The sequence below is a fragment of the Metopolophium dirhodum genome, chromosome 1 (genome assembly GCF_019925205.1).
Source record: "Metopolophium dirhodum isolate CAU chromosome 1, ASM1992520v1, whole genome shotgun sequence".
Lineage (NCBI taxonomy): Eukaryota > Metazoa > Arthropoda > Insecta > Hemiptera > Aphididae > Metopolophium > Metopolophium dirhodum.
In genome coordinates this window covers 36,633,584-36,659,469 of record NC_083560.1, presented here as the reverse complement: position 1 = coordinate 36,659,469, position 25,886 = coordinate 36,633,584, and the positions used below count along the sequence as shown (strand labels likewise).

At 33.7% G+C, this 25,886-nt stretch overlaps 1 long non-coding RNA gene and 1 pseudogene across 1 annotated transcript in view; one reads left to right on the top strand and one right to left on the bottom strand.

Annotated features, from left to right (window-relative positions):
* Positions 1–25,886, top strand: part of LOC132935255 (uncharacterized) — an 89,922-nt gene that overhangs the window by 26,573 nt on the left and 37,463 nt on the right. The gene's annotated exons all lie outside the window — the stretch shown is intronic.
* Positions 9,307–16,091, bottom strand: LOC132935969 (uncharacterized; annotated as a pseudogene).

Genomic DNA, 25,886 nt, shown 5'->3' with positions numbered 1-25,886 from the left:
ATCTCCATCGTTGCTTTGCATTTGCGACACATGTTGCTCAATTTTTTCAGCATCCCGTTTTATGTCATTCACTGTTGTTCTCCCCACACCATAAGTCTGAACAATATTTGTAGCAGTTTCACCTTTCTTCAGACGTTTAATAATTTCAAATTTTTGATTGAATCCTAATACAACACGTTTCCTCTTTTCTGCCATCTTCGAAACACGACACATAAACTACGAAAACACTAATACACACGGTACACACTTACACGTAGGCTGTTCGTCGGTCACTGATTAAATTGTACATAGTACAATACATACACACATAAGTTTATAGTTCGTTTATCACGTTTATCGCTTATATTGGATATGTAAATATTACAAACTATTTTTATACACTTGATAGTTACTGTGTTGGGCACGAGTTTATCGCGATCGTCTAATCGCCTAATTATTTTTTTTTTCGGCGGTGACCGATGACGGATAACAGAGAGTGACGTTAATCGAAGTTCTACTGTACTACTATTTTGCAAAACCAGTTTTTGACAAAATCGGTTTAGTTTTATTTTTGTAACTAAAAAACTAATAACCGTAGATTCTTTAAATATTCACCAGATGTTTATATCATAATTTTCATTGAACCACTTGCAACCTACGCTAACCTAACTGTAAAGCAGATGATATATATTAATAAATTATACACAAATTATACTCCCAGTATAACACAATTTTTAAATTTGTTCACAATAATTATACTTATAATATTCACACTCGATGGTTCAATTATATCACTCAGCAGTAACGGTTTTACGGTGTTGGGGGTTCAGGGTGTAGTAAACACGAAAACCTACATAGTTATTTTACAAATTTAAATATTATAGGTGATAAATTATACAATAAGTATGATATTCCATACCTATCTCTCTCATCACAACTCACGACAACAACGGACGTGCGACGTCGTCAAATAATTATTGTAGTATTGATCATCGTGTCCTACACAGAGATCACTACACAAATTTGGTGTCAGGTGTGGGGCCTGATATCGAATGAAATAAAATTGCTTTTTAAATATAAGTGATTCAAGACCTATCGATGAACCACGTTCAAGGTCATCGAGAGTTTTCACGCTGAGTTGTAATACAATCCGATTTAAACGATCCAATCCAGCTGAAAAGGGACAACGTTACAAGCCAGCAGCGCTTGTTCACGGAGTGCAGTCCAATGAGGATTTCCAAACGAAGCCAAGCAGTTTCATGGGACGCATTTTGTCACCTCCAGCAGAATGAACAGAGTATGTATGTATGTATGTTATCGCGGTCATGGGTATATTATTTTGATATTTTTCCTGTTAAAATACATTGTTAACACGCAATTGGACAAATTCAAATAAAGCGTTTTTAAACTATTGAAAATAACTTTAAAATGGTCATGAATTAAGTAAGTAATTTCAAAATATTTGTGCAATTTTCTTCATAATATAATATAGATCGTACATTTTACACATTGAAAATAATGATTATATAGATATCCGTAGTATGTATTTGTATGTTCTGAGCACCTTTTTTACAGGGAGATTTAGTTTAAGGTGCCATTTCTACATGCTCCACCGTGCCTTTCTGAATACCTATTTTAGTAGTATATATGTATTACTTTTTAAGTATAAAAGAACAGTTTGATAAGTATATATATTATTTATTAAATATTATTTTATTTACAATAATATAATGTCAATTCTAAAAAATTAATTACACAAGTTTTCTTATTTCTCTAGTACAAGGTAAATATTCTACAATACGATCAAAAATTAATAAACAATAAACAGTTACACCTGTAAGTGATTCTGAAGCTTCAATTTCCAATTGAACATCCACTGGCTGTAGCCGAATCGTTCTGTTTCGAAGTATCGATGACTATAATTGGTGCGTTTGAAAGAAAAGTAGATGGACTCAATATCGGGTTCCGAATACTTTTTTCATAGTACGATTCTTGAAACGATGTATACATATCATATAATAAGGTGAAATTATTTTTTGTAAAATCTAATTTCAAATTATCGTATGGATAAGCTATTAAGTTCAGAAATATACAATTCAACAGTTCATACATTGTTATCAAGTGTTCGATGGCTGAACGACTCATACAATCTATGAAAAATAATATATATAAACATTTTACTGCAACAGGTACATGGAATTGGTATAATACAATATCAATAATTATACATAACTATAATAACACTAAACATAGAAAAATCAAATGTACACCAGACGAAGCTCGAATGAATACAAAGAAAATTAAATTAGATACACATATTATAAATACTAAAACCAAAATTTAAAACTAATGACAAAGTAAGAATATCGAAGTATAAACATATATTCAGTAAAGGATATACACCAAATTGGACAACGGAAATATTTACAGTTTCAAAAATTTTACAAACGAATCCGATAACTTATCAACTAACAGATGTATTGAACAATATCATTTTAGGTGGTTTTCATGAGCAAGAAATTAAATTAACTGATTTCCCAGATACGTTACTTATTGAACGTGTTATAAAAAAAGTAAAATAATATACTTGTTAAATGGTTAGGTTTTGATTCAACCCATAATTTATGGATAAAATTAGCTGATATTTTAAAATAAATTTGTTTTATTATTTTATTTATATGGAATATATTTATGTATTTATTATCATTATTATTATTATTTATTATTTCTAGTTTGTAATGACCATATGCCAATGTATTTATCCCATCATTCATTATATATCTTTTATCGTCGTTTGCACTGAGAACAAGCTTTTTCATTGTTTTCGAATGAACAACATGTTTATTAGAATTTAGATTGAATAAAATTCATGTTTCTGTGAGCAATTTTTAGTTCTTTGGCTTCTAATAAACCTCGAGAAGTTGTTAATATAACAATAATGCAATTTATTATCATTATTAAATAGAAATAGATCAAATTATTTTGTTTGTCCATATTGCTTACATGTAACGGGTAAATTACCTTCTTATAATTTAAACTGTAAATATTAATCAATACATTGTTCATTTTTTCAATTTTTTTTTATCTGAGTGATAGGTGTCGGAAAATCAACACTTACAATTCAATCCACTTTTTTTTCTAACATATCAAAATATTTTTTGTTAAACCGAGATTTATTTGAACGATTATCATACTTGCTTAGTATAGGGTATTTAAAACATTCGTTATCGTTATTTTTTAAATATTTATACGTAATCTAAATATGTACTCCCACCTTTAAGGGGGTTAACTTTATTAATTCGTAATTGTATACAATCTATTGATTTCAGTGACCAACCTGAGTTCTTTATGATTAACTTTGATTCCTCAAATAATAGTTTATTTAACATTTTATTTAATAAACTATTAAAATCAGATGAATTACATGCTAATACGTTAGAAGTCTTAAACGACATGTCTAGTATTTCATGTGTTATTAGACGTTCATACATACTATTAACATACAAATTCAATTTTATTGACGACTGTTGACTCGATTGTTTTAACTTTGAAATTAACATTTCAGAAATATTGTTAAAAAAAACTTCGTAATCTATTATTTCTTCTTTGTTCTGAAAAATAAATGTTTTTGATCAGCTTTTAAATCGTTCAATCTCAACCAGTCCATTATCGATCGATTCTATACGTCTACGTTAGGTGATTGTATTTCTTTTCATTATGAAACTGTAAATAAATTTTTTTTTTTAAATTTTTATTTGAAATAAACAATTTATACAGATTTGCACAGTAAGTTTATATGCTGAGAGTTATTTATATGACATCAAATATGTGAATTAAGCAATCACCCATTAGTGACTCTTGGCTATTGGTTAGATTTTTATGTTTTTTTTTTTTTTGTCATGAGACGTTAGACAATAAAGTTTTGTAGAAGGTCACGGCACCAATTCCTTTTTAATCTGCGGTTGGTATTTCCTGGGATAGTAAGGATGAAAGTTCTTTTATGAGAGGGTTAGGATGAGTTTGGAGTCGTTTATGAAATCGTTTGTAGGAAGTGCGTGCTTCCTCATCTATTGTTTTCATATGGAAATCATTACGAAGAGTGTGGTTTGAAATATAGGGTGGAGCATTGGATTGTAACGAACCAACTACTTCAGCTCAATAATGGAAGTATTTTGAAATAAATAACAAGTTGACTGTATGAGTTATGTATATTTGTAATTTAAACGTAAATATTCTAAGTCCAAAATAATTAACTAATAACTTGGTAAACGAAATGTGACTTAATAATTGACTTGGTGGTTTCTCTGCTGGTGCTCGTCTGATGGACACTTGTCCATCGACGTACCTCGTCGGTTATTCCTAATAGCTCCCTCCTATGGCATTTTTAGTATAAAAACGGTATATCTCTGCGTACTCCTGAGGTCACCTTTAGACGTCATTCGTATAATTATGTTATTTTAGGAGTATATATTTTGTACAAAGTCATGATATTTTACGCTTATTATATTATTCGTTTTTCCTAGAATATGGATAATGCGTGAATATACTTATCACGTGTTGTGCGGTACCGTTGATGTTATTACTATTAGGCTTTCCGGGATTACTGATATTACTACTATTAGTTTTATCGATTTACGCCGCCCGGGGTTACGTGCTCCCTGCAGCATTTATGTCTATTATTGAATATATCATTATTATTATTATATACGTAGTCACAGCTCGTTACACCTCATCGCCCTTTCAAAGGTTTTTGTAGGGCTACAATTTGTAGAACTACAAAAATCTTTAAATGTGTACATGAAAGAAAGTTTACATAAAACAATGGACAACATACATAATTACATAGTTCATAAGTTTACAATAATATTATATATAAATTATTAAATATTGTCATAACGACAATTTACATAATTTCTTTTCATGACATAATGGTTTTCATTTTACATATATTTTCTTTTTTTTTTTTTTACATATTAAATTTTCATTACATAACAATATTTTGTTTTTCATAACATAACAGTATTCCTGTTTTCATAACATAACAATTTTCAATTACATAACAATATATATTTTTCATCTTATATAATATAACTGTTTCATTTATATAATATAGTAATGTTCATTTTTCATAGTATAATAATTTTCATTTTATATAATATAAAAATTTCTTTAATACATTTTTTTTTTAAAATTTAATACAATAATATATGATTAGTAAATTGTTTATGATTAGATACTCATTAATTTCAATAATGTTTGTTAATCATAATATTTCACAAATGATATAATATTTAAAATCTCCTATAGCATTATAGACCAATATAATAATAAGTGTGTTAACTATAACAACAATAAGTAATTTCCATTTTTATGTCACATGGTTACCGTTTTACTAAAGGTCGAGTAACCATGCTTCAATCAAACTTCAAATGCACTTATGTTAAAAACTGTAAGATAATTCCTTTTGTTAACCAGGAAAATGACTAATTAGATTTTCATATTTGTATATCCTAACCACATAGTCAAAAATACATTTTGTGTATATGACATCTGTGCGTGGATCGTGGGCTTGAGTTACCTTATGTTTTTTTTTACATATTAAATTATGACCTTCGGTAAGGTTAAGTATTCTTCCCGATTTATCATAATACCCTACTTCTACTTCGAAAATTAGTTCCTTAGGTTCTACTCTTTCTAGTTGTAAATATAATTGTTGATTTAAATGTTTGTCGTAACAACGCAAATTTAATAATGGAAATTCTGTTAATCCTAACCTTTTTAGTATGATTTTTTCCGAACTCCCGCCCCATGCTACTATTATATTAATCTTGTTGTCTCTATACTTATCACGTGTTGTGCGGTACCGTTGATGTTATTACTATTAGGCTTTCCGGGATTACTGATATTACTACTATTAGTTTTATCGAGGTATGCCGCCCGGGGTTACGTGCTCCCTGCAGCATTTATGTCTATTATTGAATATATCATTATTATTATTATATACGTAGTCACAGCTCGTTACAGGATAATCGTCGGAGTGATATGTTTTGGAAAGTTTGGATTCTATTAGTGTTAGATTTTTTTGCTGCGCCCCACAATTGAAGTTCATATGTCCAGATTGGTTTGAGTAGCGCTTTGTAGATTGTTAGTTTGGTGTTTAGAGTGGAGTTCTTATTTCTAGTTAGCAAAGGTCTTAGCAAGCGCATGCGATTGTTTAAGGTTAGTCGTTTGGTTTGGAGGTGATTTGTCCATGTGAGTCTTTTATCGAAGAATAATCCTAAATATTTAACTGTGTCGGATGTGGGAATTAGTACATTGTTGAGAGTAATGTTTGGACATATACCTTGTTTAAGTGTGAATGTTGTGTGTGTAGATTTGTTTTGGTTAATTTTCACTCGCCATTTTTTATACCACTCAGACAAGTACTTGAAGGTTTGATGAGGCGATTAAAGGATCTTCATTGATGGATAAGATAACTTTGTCATCGGCATAATCCGCTACAATGGTGGGTTGGTCAGCTACGTAAATGTGAAACAGAAAAGGGGAAAGTATACCACCTTGAGGTACACCCGCTTTGATTGGTGCGATTTCTGATATCGACGAATTAAATAGGACTTGGAAATGGCTATCAGTTAAATAAGATTTAATTAATAAGTATAGTGGGGTGGGAAGAAATTTTTTAAGTTTGAATTGGATGCCTTCATGCCAAACCTGGTCGAAGGCTTGTGCAACGTCTAGAAAAATACAAGAGCAATAAAGCTTTTTTTCAAGGGATGTAGAAATAACATCAACAACTCGTTGTAATTGATGTATCGTGCTATGTGAGTCGTGGAAGCTGAACTGGGTATTCGGAAGTATGTTGTTAGTAATAATATGTGGGATAAAACGTCTTAGAATAAGTCTTTCTAACACTTTTGAAAGGAAAGGCAAAAGACTTATTGGTCTGAATGACGTAGGGGTATCGAGTGGTTTGTCAGGCTTAGAAAACAGAACTATTTTAGAGAATTTCCATAGCAATGGAAAATATGAATGTCTGAGAATAGCATTAAAAATATATATTATTAGTACTATGGCTTTTTTGGGAAGGCACCTAACTACTTTGGCTGTAATCAAATCAAAGCCGGGTGACTTTTTTAGTGAGTATTTTTGGATGGTCTGTTTAACTTCATTCGGGGTGAAATATTTTTCAGGTCGATTTGTTGAAGATAGTAGGTTTAGGTAGGTGTTTACCTCATTAATGTGTTCAGGTGTAAGTATATCATGATGTGGTTGGAATGTTTCGTGAAGATGAGCCTTAAAAACTTCGGCCTTATCGTTGTCAGAGAAGGAAAATTAATTATCTGGTTTTTTTAGTGAGACTGATGGGCGTTTATATTGAAGTAGATTTTTCGTTTCGTGCCATAAGCTCCCATCTACAGGGGACAGTGAGGTCAGTTTTTGTTCGATCATGTCAGCTTTATTTTTGGCTAAACGTTTTTTTAATGAATTTGCTAATTTATTATATGCATTTTGTGAGGGTAACCGCGTAGTTTGGTAACGTGCTCTTGCTCTACGCTTTTCGACAATTAATGAGCGGACTTGCTCAGAAACAAAAGGGTGTTTATGAGCTGAGCTCGTGGTAGTGTTTAGGGTGTTTGATTTAAAAGCCACTACTTGAATAATGGTTTTTAAATTGTCAACTGCATCGTCAATCTCCTGGGCAGATTTTAATATATAAGATGGTAACACGTACCGATATATGTTTATATCTATTAAATAATCGTTCATTTTCTTCGAACCCTCCAACTGCGTGGACGCGTCTGCCGCCCGCAGATAGGTATCGCAGTATGTTTCGCCAATCAATTGCTCTGAGTTCGACGCCTCGAGTAATCCGACGAAGTCCACGTCGGCCGTCGCGATGCCAAAATGTTCCTCGAATGAGGAAGGAGCACCGACAAGCTCCGCACGTGTAGGGACAGATATGGCTGATGTGCACGTGGTAATGATGTTCTGCGACAATGTAGAAATGGGTTGGGGGATATCGCTCAATAAGGCAGTCCAGCTCGCGCAGACATTTACGAACTCCGCCATCTCCACTCAGCACAATGACACGGCTGACATATCTAAATATTCTTAAATTACTTTTTGTAAAAAATTATATTTTATTAATGCATAATATACCTATGGATTCCAGAGACAAACTTCGAATGCATTGCACATCCAAGCTCATTAATGATGTCGTTAAATGTTTCCTCAAAATCTGGTCTACTGTTGTCATGTTCGAAGCCGAAACCATCATCGTTTCCTCCCAAACTTTCTGTATCTGGGAATTCATCCACTTCTTCGGATGCATGACCACTTCTATTACACCCTCCGGACAACTGACGAAAATAATCATCACCAGAGCTGTTATTGGATATTCGTTTTTCGTAGTCGGAAAAATAATATCTATCATTTCCAACAAATTCGTTTCGTTCGTCAACGATTTTTTCATTTTATTCTGGCATAAATAGTTCAGGTCTATCAGTTTTTGACTTGACAATTCCTGCTCTATAGTCGATAATTCTGAATTGGTTACTGTTTTCTTCATCATTTTCTGACGTTTCGCTGGTACCGATACTCGTCTCTCACTTTTCCGCTTCGGCGACCCATTTTCGCAAGATTCTTCTTCCACTGCTTTCTCCATGATGTCGGGACATGAATCACTTACAAAAGACATAATAATTTCGACCTTTTATTATCGACTTCTTCGTGACAGTGTTTCGTGAAATACACGGTAGACCACAGTTACTTTATAGTCGACAACAAAGAGCACACTAAATGCACACTGTTCATTATGCTCTTTAATATCATCGTAAAACAATAGATTTCATTTTTGCTCAAAATAACAATTTTATTATCTATAATCGATAAGCTATTAATACTATAAAATATTATAACAAAGGGCGATCGAATAACACGAGCTTGATGCTTGCTAAATAATATATAATATTATTTCCACTACAACAACAACTACTACAAACTGACCTTGGGGCGTAATCAACCAGCGCATTAGCCAGCCATGGCATGAAAATGACGGAGGAGTGATCGGAGTTAAGATCTAGAATATTATTAATTGAATAGTATAAATTGCTAGGAATTCTTGTTACGAAGATGTCCAGAATGTCAGGTTTTTTCCTAACTGAGGTTGGCCAATATGTTGGCCCAGGGGGAGCAAGAATTTCGTATTTTTTCGTATTGGTGAAATTATAGAGCAAGTTTCCACGAGGGTTGGTGACTCGGCAACCCCAGCTTTGGTGTTTCGCGTTATAATCACTGTAGTGATTGCCGTGAAGGACACGTTGAACACTAATACAATAATTATTTAATCGACGTAGCACGTTTGTTGTCGTCTCGAGTCGTGGTTGAGAAAGATAGGTAAATAATTAATAACACTTTTTAGACTTTAAATATGACAATTACATAACTTTTTATTATTACAAGTTTGAATTACAAAATAACTATAAGAACTGTCGTGAGCTTGATAGACCTACGACGAGGGCTGACTATCTTCTAAGTAATAGTAGTTAATCTACCCGTATTTATGCGGGTTCTAACAATAGCGTATCGGTGGCGTGATATCTATATTCTGATATTACTTCCCTAGGAATGTCAAATTGCATTATGATGGGACTAGGTAAAACAACTTGTTGTTTTCACCTCTGATCCACGCTTCCTGTTATTTAGGCCTATTTTACATTGCATATTACTACCTACATTACCCATTATAAATTATACTAAATGTATAATTTATTCTACGTGATATTGTTTAATATCGTATTATAGCTGTGGGTATTAATACATCCCTAATATTGTTGAATTGCACTATTTTGTGACTCGGTAAAACAACTTGTTGTTTTCACCTTAACTCTATGTTGCCTGTTATTTAGGATTATATTAATACCTACGTTTATACTCATAAATTATACTATGTCTAATTTATTATTTTACTTATTTTATTTAAAATAATATAATGGCTTTTGGGTTTACTACATCCCTCCCCTCTAAGATAAAAGTCTCTGACTATCAAAAAAAAAAAAAAATAAAATAAAATATAGTATAGAAATTTTCCTCCATTAATTCATGTTGAATTTTAATTCCTCTTTTAATTTTCTCTGGAACAACTTCTACTGTTTCTGGTGTTGTGTTGGTGACCTCCGCTGTTGATTCTGGTGTTGGAGTTTGTGTCCATTTATTATCCATCATGATAGGAAACTCCCATGGTCTGGGTGGTGGTGTTTTTGTTGTTTCCTGTTTGACGAAACAGACGATTATAATGTTTATTGTTATAATAATCATTATAGAAGCTCCCCCAATGACGTCATATATATATATTTTTGTTTTGATTTGATCGTACCGGTCTTCATGTTGTCGTTGGTTCGCGATTTGTTCTTTAGTATAAGTTATTGCGTTCATGTCGTGCATTTGGTTTGTTTTTACATGATGTGCCTCCATTTTTTTGGCATACTGCCTCTGGCTGTTGTCTTCCTCTCTATCTCTGATGACCGATGTTGGAATGAAATCAGTATACTGAGATTTTCCTGCTATGTGGCCTGGAATGAGAACGTCTTGGTTCGCATAACCACGGCATGTTTCGTTTAATGAAATTATCCCGGCTCCTTCTAATATGTGGTTCTTTGATTCTTGCTCTCCATCGCAGGTGACGAATAATGAATCGTTATTTGTAACATATAACCACTCGTTTTTTTGTTTTAATTTGTAGAACACTGTCATTTTGATATGTCGTATCTCAGAATTGTCTGGTACCTATCGTGGCTCCTGCATTAGGAGTATTTCACACACTGGTCTCAAACCCCTACAATGTAAAGGGTGCGTTTCGGGACATACCAAAAATTCGTGGACAGGTTTACAAATGGTGGGATTAAAATTGTCATAAGTCGAGTAGAGCTCCTTTGATTTTGTCACAGCTAAAAAATCATGCTTAGGTTTAATATACATACATTTCTTTTTGTTATCTGTAATACACACTGGAAGTGGTATTAAATTATATAAACTTAAAACATGTTGATACACTAGTGGAATCTTTAAAATAAAAACAATGTTATTATTATTAGAATATACCGTCAAATCTACAATCTTTTCTAAATCGTAAAGAATGCTATATTGCACCTAGAGTGGCATATTGGTCCCACTAGGTAGAATAAGTTTAATGTTTTTAAACTGTTCTAGTAAATCTTTCGTACTTATTAAACTCGGATGTATTTGTCCTGACCTAGCACTTTGTAATATCTCGACGAATGTGTTTACCCGCATCATTTGTATTACCAATGCCTGATTGACACTTATGAATCGCTTATTCGATTTAATTTCCGGGAAAGTGACATTGGTTAAATTAACTAAATTCGCTGTTGTTAGTTTTAGTGACCCTAATTGTTCTTCGAACGTTTCCGCTTGTAGTTTTAAAATTCTAAGATTTTCGTCTACTAGGTTTATTGGGCCCCCCTTTGTTTCTCGTAGTTTACCTATAGAGGACTCAAATTTCTTTATGCATGCCCAATTGCACAACCCATATAGTACCTGTGCTGCTTGTGTAACGTATTGCATTACCTCCGGCGACGCCTAAGTTCGACGGAGTCTAGTAGTAATTGCTTACGCTGTAGTATTTTTTTTATTTAATAATAACGCATGGCTTAATAAAGGTTCACACCCTATTGATGCTCCTAACGTAGTGCCGTACGCGTCGAGTTTGGTACATAGGGTTTGTAATTTGTGCATATGGTCTTCAATTACGTCCCATTGTTTAGTATAACATGATGTGTCAAGAAAAAATATCAAATCCCATGTGTTAGTAACAATTTTAATTGGACCTATATTTTCGTAATAGATACCGGATCTTGGCGGCAACTGATATACGGCAATCTCTATAACATACAAACAAAATTAATAATAATTCCTGTCTAACATTTCTTTATTAAGTTTACGTATCGATAACGTCATATTATGAAATCAAAAATGCATATAGTTATAATGTTATAACTATAGTCGGTCTTATATTTGAATAATTATCCATATAATAATAGAATAAAAAAAAAAAAAAAAATTAATTCGTTCTGGTCCTGGCATTATGCCTACATCTAGCCATTCCCCTTAGTTTTAACATGCACCTCATCCCGTAGTACTGCCATGCTCGTTTGTCTATTTCGGGATCGTTTTCGTAAAATTCGGTTGTCACTCGCCCCGCTAGGGTGCGACCCGCTCTTAACTCTTCTTCGCTCTCATGTCCCTTAATCACCGTTGGTTCTACCTCTTGGTAAATAATGGTAGCTTGACCCACTGGGGTTCTGTTGATGCAAAAAAAATAATAATAATAAAGAAGTTTCTTATTATACTAAAAAAAAAAAACCCCTCCCCTTACTATCCCTACTAATATGTATATATCTATTACTACTTTATGCAAAAAATTGAATAGCTTTCCTCATAGTTCGGTTTCATAAAACAATTGAACATTGTTTATATGTATACAGTAACCCTTACGACCTTTGTTAATAGTAATGTTTTCGTTATCGTGTACCGCGAGTACTTCGTAAGGGCCCGTCCAATTTCTATTCAACGTGTTACGTTTTTTATGCTCTTTTACTAGGACTTTGTCCCCTACTTGTATATTAATCTTGCGCTACCGTAGATGCATCAGTGGTGACTAACGCCATTGCTAGCGAGTACCGTGATAATTCATCTTGTAGTGTTAAGATGTACGTATTTCCCCCTGTCGTGGGTGGTAATGGACCCACTGTGTCTAAGCATATACGTTCGAACGGTTTTGTTACCGTCGAGGTGATAATCATAGGTTGTTTCGTTCTGATATGCGACTTATTCTTCTGATATATGTCACAATTTCTAATATATTTTTTAACGTCTTTTTTTAAATTTTTCTAATTATAGTTTATCTGTAACCATTTCACAGTCCATGATACACCAGAGTGCCCCCCCAATCGGAGTGTTATGATATTCATATATGATACGCTCCCGCTCTTCTACGGTCCAGCTTTGCTCGGTATAGATTTTTATACATACCTCGGTTCCCTTGAACACGTACCTGAACATGGTTCTAATACGCTCAAAGTTGGTAAGTGTTGTTAACCCCTCAAAACGAGTAATGGAAAATTGATTTATTCCATTTGTTTCTCTAAATGTTTTTAGTTCGTCTATAGCCAGAAAAAACTGTTCCCCCGTTAATTCGGTTAAATGTGTTTCTTTTAATTTATACAATACGATTATTCGATTGTCTTTATTAACTACAATACATTTTTTTTTGCTCATGAATTTAATTTGGGACGTAATCACATGTTTCGTTATCACTTCGCGAATACAGCTGTGTGATATAATAAAATCTCCGAATATAGGTAATATTAGATTTTCCGACGGATCGGAATTGCGTATACTGTTCGCGACTTCACTAACCTTCACATTAAAAATTGGTTTCGAAGCGTTTTCCTGTAAAAACAACTGATATTGTTGTTGTTCTATATTGTCAGATATTACGTGGATACGTGATAAACAATCCGCGTTTGAATGCAATGACCCTGCTCTATAAATAATTTCGTAATCGAATTCTTCGAGTTGTAATTGCCATCGCATTAATTGTGACGATGTGTCCTTAATATTAAATAGATATGTGAGAGTGGCCTATGATCCGTAATTATTTTGAATTTTTGTCCATACAAATATGTTCGAAAATATTTGACAGCCTATACGATGGTTAAGAGTTCTTTTTGAATTATGCTATAATTAATCTCCGCTTTATTTAATGTACGACTGGTGTATGCAATTGGCTGGTCGCTAGGGATATCGCCCTGGGACAGTACTGCACCAATTGCATACTGGCTAGCGTCTGTTAATAGGTTAAAATTACCCTTTTCCCAATCTGGGTATATTAGTAATGGTGGGTTTGTTAATACCCGTTTCAGTTCTTCAAATGCACGTTCACACATGTCCGTCCACACGAAGGGTACGTCTTTTTTTAATAAATTCGTAAGTGGCTTGGCAATTTTCGCGAAATTGTTGACAAAACGTCGATAATAATTGATTAACCTGAGAAAGGACTTGCTATCTTTAGTATTTCTTAATTTAGGGTATTCCTTTATACATGCTAACTAATTTGGATCAGGTGATACCCCTGTCTCATTTATGACATGTCCTAAATAAAGTACCTCCTTACGTAAAAAGGCACATTTCCGAGGATGCAGTTTCAAATTGTGCGTGCGTAAACGCTTAAATACCTCCGTTAATTTATTACCGTGATCTATTAGGCTTGACCCATGTATCACAATGTCATCGAGATATGCTGTACACATCTCTAGACCCATTAAAATAGATATGCATAAACAGATATTAAAACCATATTCGTATTCAGCTCTATTATTTTATTACTTTCTGTGCAACATATTAATTTAAATAAATAAAAAGCATTCCACAATTCCATATGCATAACCCCTGCAAATTTTTTTAATTCCTCACTATTTTCAATTTGTAAAATTAAAATGTTATCTTCGGGTATTTCAATATTATTTTTAATCGTTTTTATTAAGTTAAAACCTACTATTTTATTAAAAAGTATTTTTGATTTATTTAAATAATTAAATCGTTATTTTTTTACGTAATTCCATAAAACTAACCAATAGATATTGATATCGATTAAATAGTCATCCATTTTCTCCGAAGCCTCCAACGCTGTGGATGCGTCAGCCGCCCGAAGATAGGTATCGCAAAATGTCTCGGTAATTGCTTGGCCCGAGGTCGACGACTCTAGAAATCCGATGAAGTCTACGTCGTCTGTAGAGGCTCCAAAATGTTCCTCGAATGAGGAAGGAGCACCGACAAGTTTGTCCCGTGTAACCGCAGATGTGGGCAACGTGGATGTGGTCGTTGTGTTCGGCAATGATGTAGAAGTGGTTGGGGGGGGGGGGGGTATCACTCAATAAGTTGGTCCAGTTCTCGCACACAGTTTTGAATTCCGCCAACTCCACTCGGCACAATGATTGTGCTGATATATCTATAATAAAAAATAAAAAAATATGAATATATATATAAATAAAAATTAATAATTTCATCATTACCGGTGGATTCCAGAGACAAATTTACAAGCCAATTCACGTCCAAGTTCAGCAAGGACGTCTTCATACACTTCCTCAGGTGATTGTATAGTATAGTCATCGTTGTCGGGTTCATTATCATAATCTTCTCCCATGTACGTTGAATCTCCGTCGCCATCCATAATTTCGGGTGTGTCACCGTCTCTACTACCTTGAGAGGGCATGCAATGAATATAATAAGCATTATCGTCAACAGGCTGTATTCGTTCGTCGGGCTCGGGAATAAAATTTCGCAGAAATCCAAACAATCCTCCTCCTCGTTCAGATTCTTGTTCAATTTAGTCGTTGCCCATTCTTTCAAATCGATCAATTTGATTTTCATCATTTCCTGTTGAACCTCCATCAACTCGTCTATGTCGACTGGCGGCGGAGTCATCGGTTTTTTCGTCACTTTTTGTTTTTTCGACGATTGACCCGTCGAACGTTCGCTTTTTCGTTTCTGTGAGCCGTTGTCGGAGGATACTGCTTCCCGCGACGTAGTGGCTGTTAAGTCGCTGCATTCAGAACTAATAAAAGACATAATATTGGTTTTAATTTGAAAATACTCGTAACAATGTTTAGTACATCAACTACTGTAGCACAATGTTACTTTCCTGACAAAATAAAACACACTACCGATTTCAAATTTTTAGGCCCTATTTATATGCAACGAGACAATGGTGTTGTTGTTGAAATATGATATTTACACTTTAATTAATCGATAAAGTTAAATACTGATTAAGTATTACGTAATAATCGTTAAAATATCCGAGCTGGATGCTTGCTCAAATATTAAATATAATATTTTAACACCGACAACACCAACCACAAGTTGACCTTGCGGCCGAGGCCCTTTGTACCTTGTACCCCTATTACTATTAAGATTGGATTTAATGAATATGGCTGCTCCGCCATGAACTGTGCCATCTGGATGATTGGATTTGATTAGGCTATAACCAAGTATAGATATGTAATAATACTCAGTGAAATGGGTTTCGGAGATTAGAGCGGTATCGATATGTTTATCTGCAGTTGGTTGACGTGATTTTTTAGACCGTTTGCGTTGAATAATATAATTGATAAGGAATTATTAGTGTATGAGTTATTCATTTTTTTTATTAAGAAGGGAAGTAATAACTTGAGTTAGGAGAGCGATCAACGGAATGATGAGTGACTTTCTTTCGTCCACAAAGGAAGATATGGTTACAGTTAGATCAGTATGGGGGGTTGGAGGATAGGATTGTGATGGTTGGCTAGAAGTGGCCTGAGCATACATTTTAGGGGGGTATCAGAATTATTTCCAGATGAGGTTGGTAATGGGTGGTTTACATTATGTTTAATACTATCATGCAAGAAGTTACTTTTTGTGGTTGATGTTTTACGGCGTTGTAATTCTTTGTAGACACTGCAGCCTTTGTAGTTGGCAGGGTGGTCGCCGGAACACAAGGCACATTTGGCTGCTGTGTCACGTTTTTTGGTGCATTCTGGGGATGGATGGAATGCGCTGCAGCGAACACAGCGTGGGATATCCGTAGTAAGCTCTTATGTGGCCATAGTTTTGGCTTATAACTTTTGGTTTGTAGGGCTCTTCCACTTTGATTTTTGTGTGGAGAAAATCGGAGAGTTTGAAGATTTCATTTGAGTGGTCAGTGGGCTCGAGATCGATAAAAAATCGAGGTAATGGCGATTTAGTGGTCTTATTTAGGACACTTGTGACCTTTCTTCCTTCGAAGAGGTGCAATTCAAGTTCGCTTTTTATTAGTTCAATGGGTGGAGAAGGATGTAAGTTTCGTAAGACGACGCGAATAGGCTTATCCTCCCGTAGTTGGTACGTGTGAAATTGGGCATTTTGTTCTCTTAGAAAATGGATCAATGTTCTGAATGCATCGGGATTTGCGGTTTGAATTTTCAGGCTGTCTGCCGACGATTTGCAGACAAAATTGTAGACTCCAATTAATTCAATTAGTATTGCACAGAGATCTGGAAAGTTCGGTATGCCTTTCACAAAAATCGGTGATGGTGGTTTGGTTGGATTGACAGAGTTAGGAGTTTCAGAGGTAGAGTTTTGGGTGATGAGAGGTTCAGCTTGCAATAATTCGTAACGATTTCTAGTTATAAATAATTTTTTGTTTTTATTTACATGGTGATCAGGAGAGAGCGGCTCGGAAGAATCTGATAGATTTCTTTTACTTGTCAAATGTGTCCACACGTAATTTGAAGATTCATCGGTGTTGATGGTATTGAGTGAAATATTATTTATGTTTTGTTGCTTGTTTAGGCGACCGACCTGTAAATTCGCAATTTTGTTATTGTTTGGAGATTGTGGCATGTTTATCTCGAGCAGAGGTCGAGTCTCGCCGTTCGACAGCAATAACGCGACGTGTATTATATAATCACGGCACTGCACACTGGTGGTTTTGCGCACTGAGTTAATTTACATTTTGATAGAACGCTTTTAGACGCACTTAAGTTAACAATTTTGATAATTAAAGCAACAGTGGACGTGTATTTTATTTTATTTTATTTATATATGTGAAAATTTAAATTTTCGGATAAAGGGTCAAAGCGAAATCACGACATTTTTGGAGCGTAATAATACGCGTGTGCATCGATCAGTGTGACGTTGGCAACTGTAAATTGTTGAATGAGGATTATAATATGGATCGACAAAAGATTAAATATACAACACAATTAGTTATAGTAAGAATACGTAATATTTCACTATAACTAATACACATAACTAAGTATGAAAAGTAAATTGTCTTCTAACAATGTAAGTTCTATGCTTACGAGACATTCATGACGTACACATAGATAATACTAAAATGCAGTCCTGTTCCGTACAATTAACTGTCTTATATAGTAATGACCCCTTTGACCCATGGCTCACGCCACTTTGCTAGCTTGTCTATTGGCTAATAACTATATTACACAATATGGTATGATTTACCTGATTGTGCTAAAAACTAGGTTGTTGTTATTGCACAATATGATGCTACTTTTATACAATATTAAATTATATTCAACACACCCCCGTAATTAATATTTTATGTACCCAAGAAAATTAAAGTAATTTTAACAATGATAATTTCTGCCTTAAATTTTCAAACCTATCTTCGGAAGTGGCTTAGTGAATATGTCTGCATATTGTTCTTCTGTATCTACGTACTGTAGTCGAAATAAGTTTTCTTCAAACTTTTCCCAAATGAAATGGTACCTGACGTCAATGTGTTTAGTCCTCTTATGAAACTCTGGATTTTTCACAAGTCGAATTGAACTTTGATTGTCCACATATAATGTCGGTTGTCCACCCGTTGTATTGATGCAGATTTCTTTGACTAATCTGTCAATCCAAATCAAACCTTTGATTGTTTCACATGCCGAGATATATTCTGCTTCAGTTGAACTGAGAGTTACTATGGGTTGCCTTTGCGCTTGCCATGATACCGTAGATAATCCTAGCATGAACAGATGACCTGAGGTTGAACGTCTTGTTTCTAAATCTCCTGCATAATCTGAATCTGAATACACACTTAAACATAAATTTACGTTAGATTTATAATATAGACCAAATTTAGTTGTTCCTTTTACGTAACGAATTATTCGTTTTACCATTGTCCAATGTACCGTCGTTGGATTATTTAAAAACCTACTTACATAGTTTACAGCGAATGCTATATCTGGCCTCGTGACTTGAGATAGACTACTCGTTCTGTTGAATCTTCGAACCCAATAGGTTGACTTATATAAATGTCTTCCTCTAGATTACCATATAAACATGCCGTTTTTATATCAAACTGTTTTAAATCGTAATTTTCTGCTGCTGCAACGGCTAAAATTGTTCTGATTGATTCATACCTTACTACTGGCGAAAATGTTTCCGTATAATCAATACCATATTTTTGTCTTGATCCGTTAATGACTAACCTAGCCTTAAAACGATCATTATGTTTTATTTTATAAACCCATGAGTTGTTTATAACATTTGCACCGACCGGCTTTGATACCAAAGTCCACGTTTCATTATCACCTAATGATTTAATTTCATCGTTCATTGCATCTACCCAATTAGTTGCATTTTTGCATGAAATGGCTTCTTTATATGTTAATGGCTCACTTTCCACATAATTGGTTATAAACGATTGTGCAACATACCTGTCTGGTGGTTTTAATCTAGTTCTATCACGTAGCTGCATTTGATGCTGTTCTTGTTGACTTTCTGTGTCGTTTTTCACTGGTTCTGATTTGATCTCATGAATCTGTTGTTGATTTTCATCAAACACTGTTTCTTGTTGATTAATCTTGTTCTTAAAAATAATATCTCTAAATATGCTTATATTATTTGTACCTGGAAACCATACTCTGTAACCTTTAGTATTATTGCTATAACCAACAAAAATACCCTTTTTGCTTTTAGCATCCCACTTTTGCCTTTTCTCTTTTGGACTGTGAGTGAATACTTCTGTTCCAAATATTCTTAAATGACTTATTTTCGGATCTTTGTTAAAATAAAGTTCATACGGTGTTTTACCTTTAATTGAAGCTGTACCTGTTAAATTCAATGTATACACAACTGTATTAACACTTTCTGCCCACAATGATATATCCAAGTTCTTTGAATGAATAATTGTCCTTGCAGCTTCAACTATTGTCCGATCGTCACGTTCAATTTTTCCGTTTTGTTCTGGAGTGTATGGGACTGTTGTCTGATGACTAATTCCGTATTTCTGCAAAATACTGGTCACCTCATTATTAACGAATTCTAAACCGTTATCCGTTCTTAATATTTGAACTTTGAAACCTGTATCAGTTTTTATTTTTTATATCACCGTCCCAATTATATTTTTAACTTCATTTTTATGTTTCAAAAAGTACACCATTCTGTAATGCGTGTAATCGTCTTTTATTAATAAGAAATACTTTGACCCACCAATTGAGTCTTTTTGCATTGGTCCACACAAGTCTGCGTGTAATATTTCTCCTACTTTATTACTACTAGTCGTACTTGATTTAAATGATAATTTATGTTGTCTACCCAACATACACGAGTCACAAAAAAATGTATTGCCCTTGTAGTACTCTCGTGCTACACTTGTACACTTTAATTATTTAATGACGTGCTTCGATGTCCTGTTGTTGATAAATTGGTAGAGTCACAAAGGTATGTTTGGAAATAGTAAATAAATTCAAGATTGTATTATACGTTAAACAGTAAGTTTAATAAAATAATGTAAAATAAAATAGTCACAAAGTAAAATACATTTGCACTTAAAATTTGTAGGCAGAGTTTACGCTCGGTACCTGAGAACTACGGGCACTAAGCTAGTAAAAAGTAATTCTAAATCTATGTACTAATTTAATACCCTTATATACACATGACCTCTTATCCGTGGCGTGACCCCGACAAAGCCACCGGATAGGCTCACTAAAATACATGCATAGAAGTTGTTTACGCCGAATATTCATGAATAAGCAATAGTTACAAAAACATTTATAATTAATGTAATATTTCATATTACGTTTTTCTCAGTACCCATGAATACGCGTTTCCTAATAAAAAAAAGGCCAAAGGACAAAATAATATGTAAAAATACCTTATACCAGGAAACGTCAAACTATACGAGTAAACATGGTTTACTACATGCCTCTCCTGTAAAATTGGAGCCGTAGGTTCCAATCAATACATATTCTTAAGTGTCGGATAGTAAGTCGTGGGTTGTGTTTCTTGATGTTCTTCTGTGATAGGAGGGGCTGTTACTGTAGACGTCGTTGTCTCCTCCAGGTGGATTTGTTTCCATGGTCTGGTGAAGTCTTATTATGGTTTGTTCAGCTCTCACGGTTGTTTGTTTCTTCTTCACTTCCCGTTGTTTAACAATCTTGCTTAATACGAATGCAATTGGTATTGATGTGATAATGATAATTATGATGTATAACACATAATTCTGTATAATTTGAGTGTCTTTCAATTGGATAAATTTGTGTTCGTTCTTGTTATTTTCTTGTAGTTGTTTATGTGTTTTTGAAATTAAATTAAGGTCATTCATATGGTTATTTATAACATTTTCGTCCTTCATAGTATAAAGATCAAGTGATACATGTTGGTATTCTTGTCAAGTGATAACTGATGTTGGAATAAAATCCGAAAAATTGTTTTTGACACTACTACTTGGTATCAATAAATCTCTAGTCGCATACCCTTTGCATGTTTCGTTGATTGTTATAATTCCTACCCCCTCTAACGTATGAGTGCTCGCTTCTAAATCATTTTCACAGTTAATTATAATGACTTCGCTATCCGTGGCATATAACCATTTGTTACGATAACTTAATTTGTGAAAAATGGTTGCTTGTAATCTGACGTGTCGTATATCGCATGTGTCTGGTACGTCCTTTGGATCTTGTAAAAATTGAACCTCGCAAATCGGTCGGAGATTTCTAGGATGTAGCGATTTGATTTCTGGACAAAGAAGGAAACCCCTAGCATGTTTACATTGACTATAGTGGAATTCGTCGTATGCTACATAATGTTCCTTATTTTTACTTATCGCTAAAAACTTATGACTAGGTGCAATAAACATACAATTTATAATATTTTGACAATAAGGCTTAGGTATTAAGTGATATAAAATAAAATTGTTTTGATATATTAATGGAATTGTTATGATAAACACTATGTTGTTATTAGAGTAGTATATTTTAATATCTGACAGTTTTACTATATCATTAACAGTTCCGATTGATAATGCGTAGGGAAAATCTGTCCCGATAGGTAAAGAAAGCCTAATGTCTTGAAATTGCCCTAGTAGTTCGTATGTTTCTATCAAATATGGATGTATCTGTCCTAACTTAGCATTTTCAATAATCGACGATAATATTATGTCGATGTCTGTCATATGTTTAGTTAAAAGTAAGTTCATATACGTAAAATGTTTAAAAATAAAATTATTTATTTGTTGCTCTACCGTTATGTTCTTTAATTCAATTAATTGTAATTGTAAATTATAATATTCCCGCGTTTCATAGTCATTTTTTACTCTAACAACTTTAAGTTATTCTTTTTCTAACTTAAGGTTTGTTTTTTCAGTTTCTGAAAGTTTTAATATCCCAAAATTAAATTTCTTAATACAATTAATATCGCATAATCCGTAAATTGTTTGTGCGAATTTTACTCAACTCCCTAAATTTATACTACGTTTAGCTAAATGATCGTGATGACCTATGGAATTATATAGTATATTTTTCTTTTCTTTTCCTTGTCTGGCAATCCCTTGTACTAAAAATAATATGTTGTTACAATTAGCAACAGCGTTTTGACTTACGTTTTTACACGCTTGGTCAGTTTTTGTTAATAATGTGTCAATGAAATCCCATTGCTCGTTATATTTTTTTAAATCAATAAACATAGACAAATCTCAGTTAGACGTCGCAATGTTTACAGTCCCGTGATTTTCGTAATACAAGCCTGATTGCTGGTATAATTTTTCGTCGACGAACCGGTTAACGCTTGTTACCATTGGCATGCAGATAAGAGTTAGAAATCGTCTGTAAATTTTAATTTTATCGTAATTCATTTATGAGTTTCGTATACGTTATTTTTCGTAAGAGTTTATCGAAAAGACATTTAGTTAAGATTACGTCCGCACAAGGGTCATGAGCATGAGAAATTTCATGATCTATATGGCACGCTAGATCATGGCTCTCCAATAGATTTAACATCCGGACATTTTTCCCCGCTACCTTCCTAATGCCATCTCGACGATAGTTTTTTTGTTGTATTGTAGTTGTAGCGTGAATTGCCGGTCATTGTTACAGTCATAGGCTCTTATATTCAAACTTGGATAGTCTAGATCTAATTGGTTTAACAGTAACATATCGGTATCCCCATTCCAGAGAACCACTTCTGACAATTGCTCCCCCGTGTAAGGTAGTCTAAAATGGTCTGTCTGTATAAATTATTTATATTTGAGTGGTTGCTATCGTATACCTGTGCTAGGCAAATTGCGGCTTTGGTAGACGGCCACCAGAAAAATTTTATAATATTTTTAACGGCCCAAGTTTGTTCTTGCTCCGTAATAGGTCGGACCTCTTTATCAGTGATCAGTAGAGGCCACCCTTCCAACTTAACTACTTTAAAACGATCTAGGCTGTTAGATACAGCCCCGCAGATCAGAACATGTTTGTTTTTTTTTTTTAATACCGTGAACTCGAAATCCATTATAATAAATTTGTAGTGTTTGTTTCTAAAAATAAAAATAAACTTATCGTTAAAAATGTGCGTATTATTATTATAGTTATTTATTTATTTATTATTATATTTTTTTATATATATATATATATATATATATATATATATATATATTACAATTATATATATATACGTTAATCATGAACAATTTTTACATTATTAACGTGTATTCGATAATCACGTCGACCTTTCTTTACTGTAACGTTTTCATTATCATGGACCATGATTACTTTGTAAGGTCCCGAACAATTAAGACTTAGTGTATTCTTTTTATGTTGTTCTTTAATCAAAACTTTATCACCTACGGGTAAGGTCAATGGGTTAATAGTTTTGTCGTAATAACGTTTATTGTCTTGTTTTTTATTGATTAAATTATTCCGTGCTATTTCGTGTGCCTGTTGCATATTCCGTTTAAAATCAAACACATAGTTGTCGTAATTATATTGGGGTTCGACCCTCCTCGATAGTACTGCCGGAATATTAGGCTTATGCCCGAAAACAAGTTCATAAGGTGTATAATTAGTTGACGTATGTTCAGTGCTGTTGTAACAAAATGTAGCGTAACACAAAAATGTGTCCCATTCATTGTCTTTGTCTACAAAACTCCTAAGATAATTTTTTAATATTCTGTAAGAGCGTTCTAAAAATCTGTTTGTTTGGGGGTGCCAAGGAGTGGATTTGGATTTTTCTATGTCCAATAGTTTGCACATTTGTTTAAACACATCGGATAAAAAATTTGTCATACGAACATAGACTAACAACAACGTACAACCGTATAATTGCTTCTGTAGAATATAACTCGTAACCAACACGTACATACACGACAATACACTGCTGTGGTACGTGTCGAGCTTGAATTTTTACGAAAATACATAATGTTAGGTATATTAAATAATGTTACGTCCCAACCGACGTCGATATATACATCAACGCAGAAATGAAATACGTGATGTATAATAGGTATGATGAATGTTTATTAACGTAGTACAAAATTACAATGTTATAATATATGGTGTAAAAGAGTGGTATTACGATTCTTTAAGATAGAATTTAAACTGTGAGTGGTGTTACGACCTGACTCTGAGTGTCCCTAACCATCTGAACAGGTCTTGTCCTGGGCTTCTATTTATATGATTGTGTCCTTTGGAGTGGGTGGTTGTAGCAGTGGCTAAGCTCGGTCATGGGACAGAGTTCAGGTCTCGTATTTGGTATGCTGGTCGACTCGTATCCTTCGTATGGGTGTTGGCTTTTCAGGAAAGATACGTGTGACGACACCTTCTATAGTTTAATTGTTTTCTCAACGCTTTTGCAACGACCTCCGCATGTTATACTATACTAATTGCCTTATTAGTTATAGTGTCAAATATTATTAGAAACGTGCGGCGCGCTGTACATGGTTAATATATGACTACTTAATACGTGGGTACGTAACAATAACATTATATTTAAAACTGTATAATAATATATACATATATATATATATGAATGATAGATTAATATATATTTATTTTGATATCAATTATATTAATATTAACATTCATAACTATGATATTATGTAATCATAATAACATATTATATATACATTATCGAATTTGGTTTTATAGTTATATCATCAATACAATGCTGTAATACATATCGATCTTTACATTTTTTCATCTTTTAATATTATATTCAACTAGATAATTTATAATCATATTGTATAATGTAACCAGTTTTTTCCATGTAGAGTGGTTAGCTTTACGATAACCCCCATTAATGGAGGACCCAACATAACTAGGGAAACCGCAGGATCGTATGGCCACAAAATGTTGCATCATAAACTTCTATTTCCCGTGAAAAATTGATATCTGCAGATGTCCTTCTTGGACTCCCCTTGATTGATATTATTTAAACAAACTACAATCATCCTCCGATCCAGTGCAACTGCGTGTACGTGCCTTCGTCGATAAAGAAGTGTGCAGTTACCAATCAGGTGACAGCGACGGGTAAATACATAAATGTTACAATTCATCAAAAGAAAACTTTTTGAGTCCATTGAAGAAAGTACTTTGAGACCCACCGACGAAACAACGTTGACGATGACAAGGAGAGGAGGACAGCATAGGATTCAAACAAGGTCAGTCCAGTGAGTACAGCAGAGAATTCAAACAAGGTTGGAAATATCTATTAACGTATTTGTTATTAGCACATATGTAATTAAGATTAGTATTTAAATAATATTCTTTAATATTTATATAAGCCTCAGGGGGACAACATGGATATTGATACAGTAATTGTGAATTGCTCAGCGGCCCATTTTCTAGGCGAACCCCTTTGATTTCCTTATCCGTTTTATATTTTTTTGTTCTAACATTTGTGACCCCATCATTATGACTATTCTCAAAGCCAGATTGACGGCTTGATGATTCGCAGGGAAATTCTCTCTGCACCTCGCCGTCGCTCCTAACAAAAAGCCCCTTTTCCGCTTGTCCCATATATCTCTGCGCCTAAAGAACACATTTTTGTGTAATACAAGTTTTAATTCTATATATGCACTGATGTTTATGTAATAATTT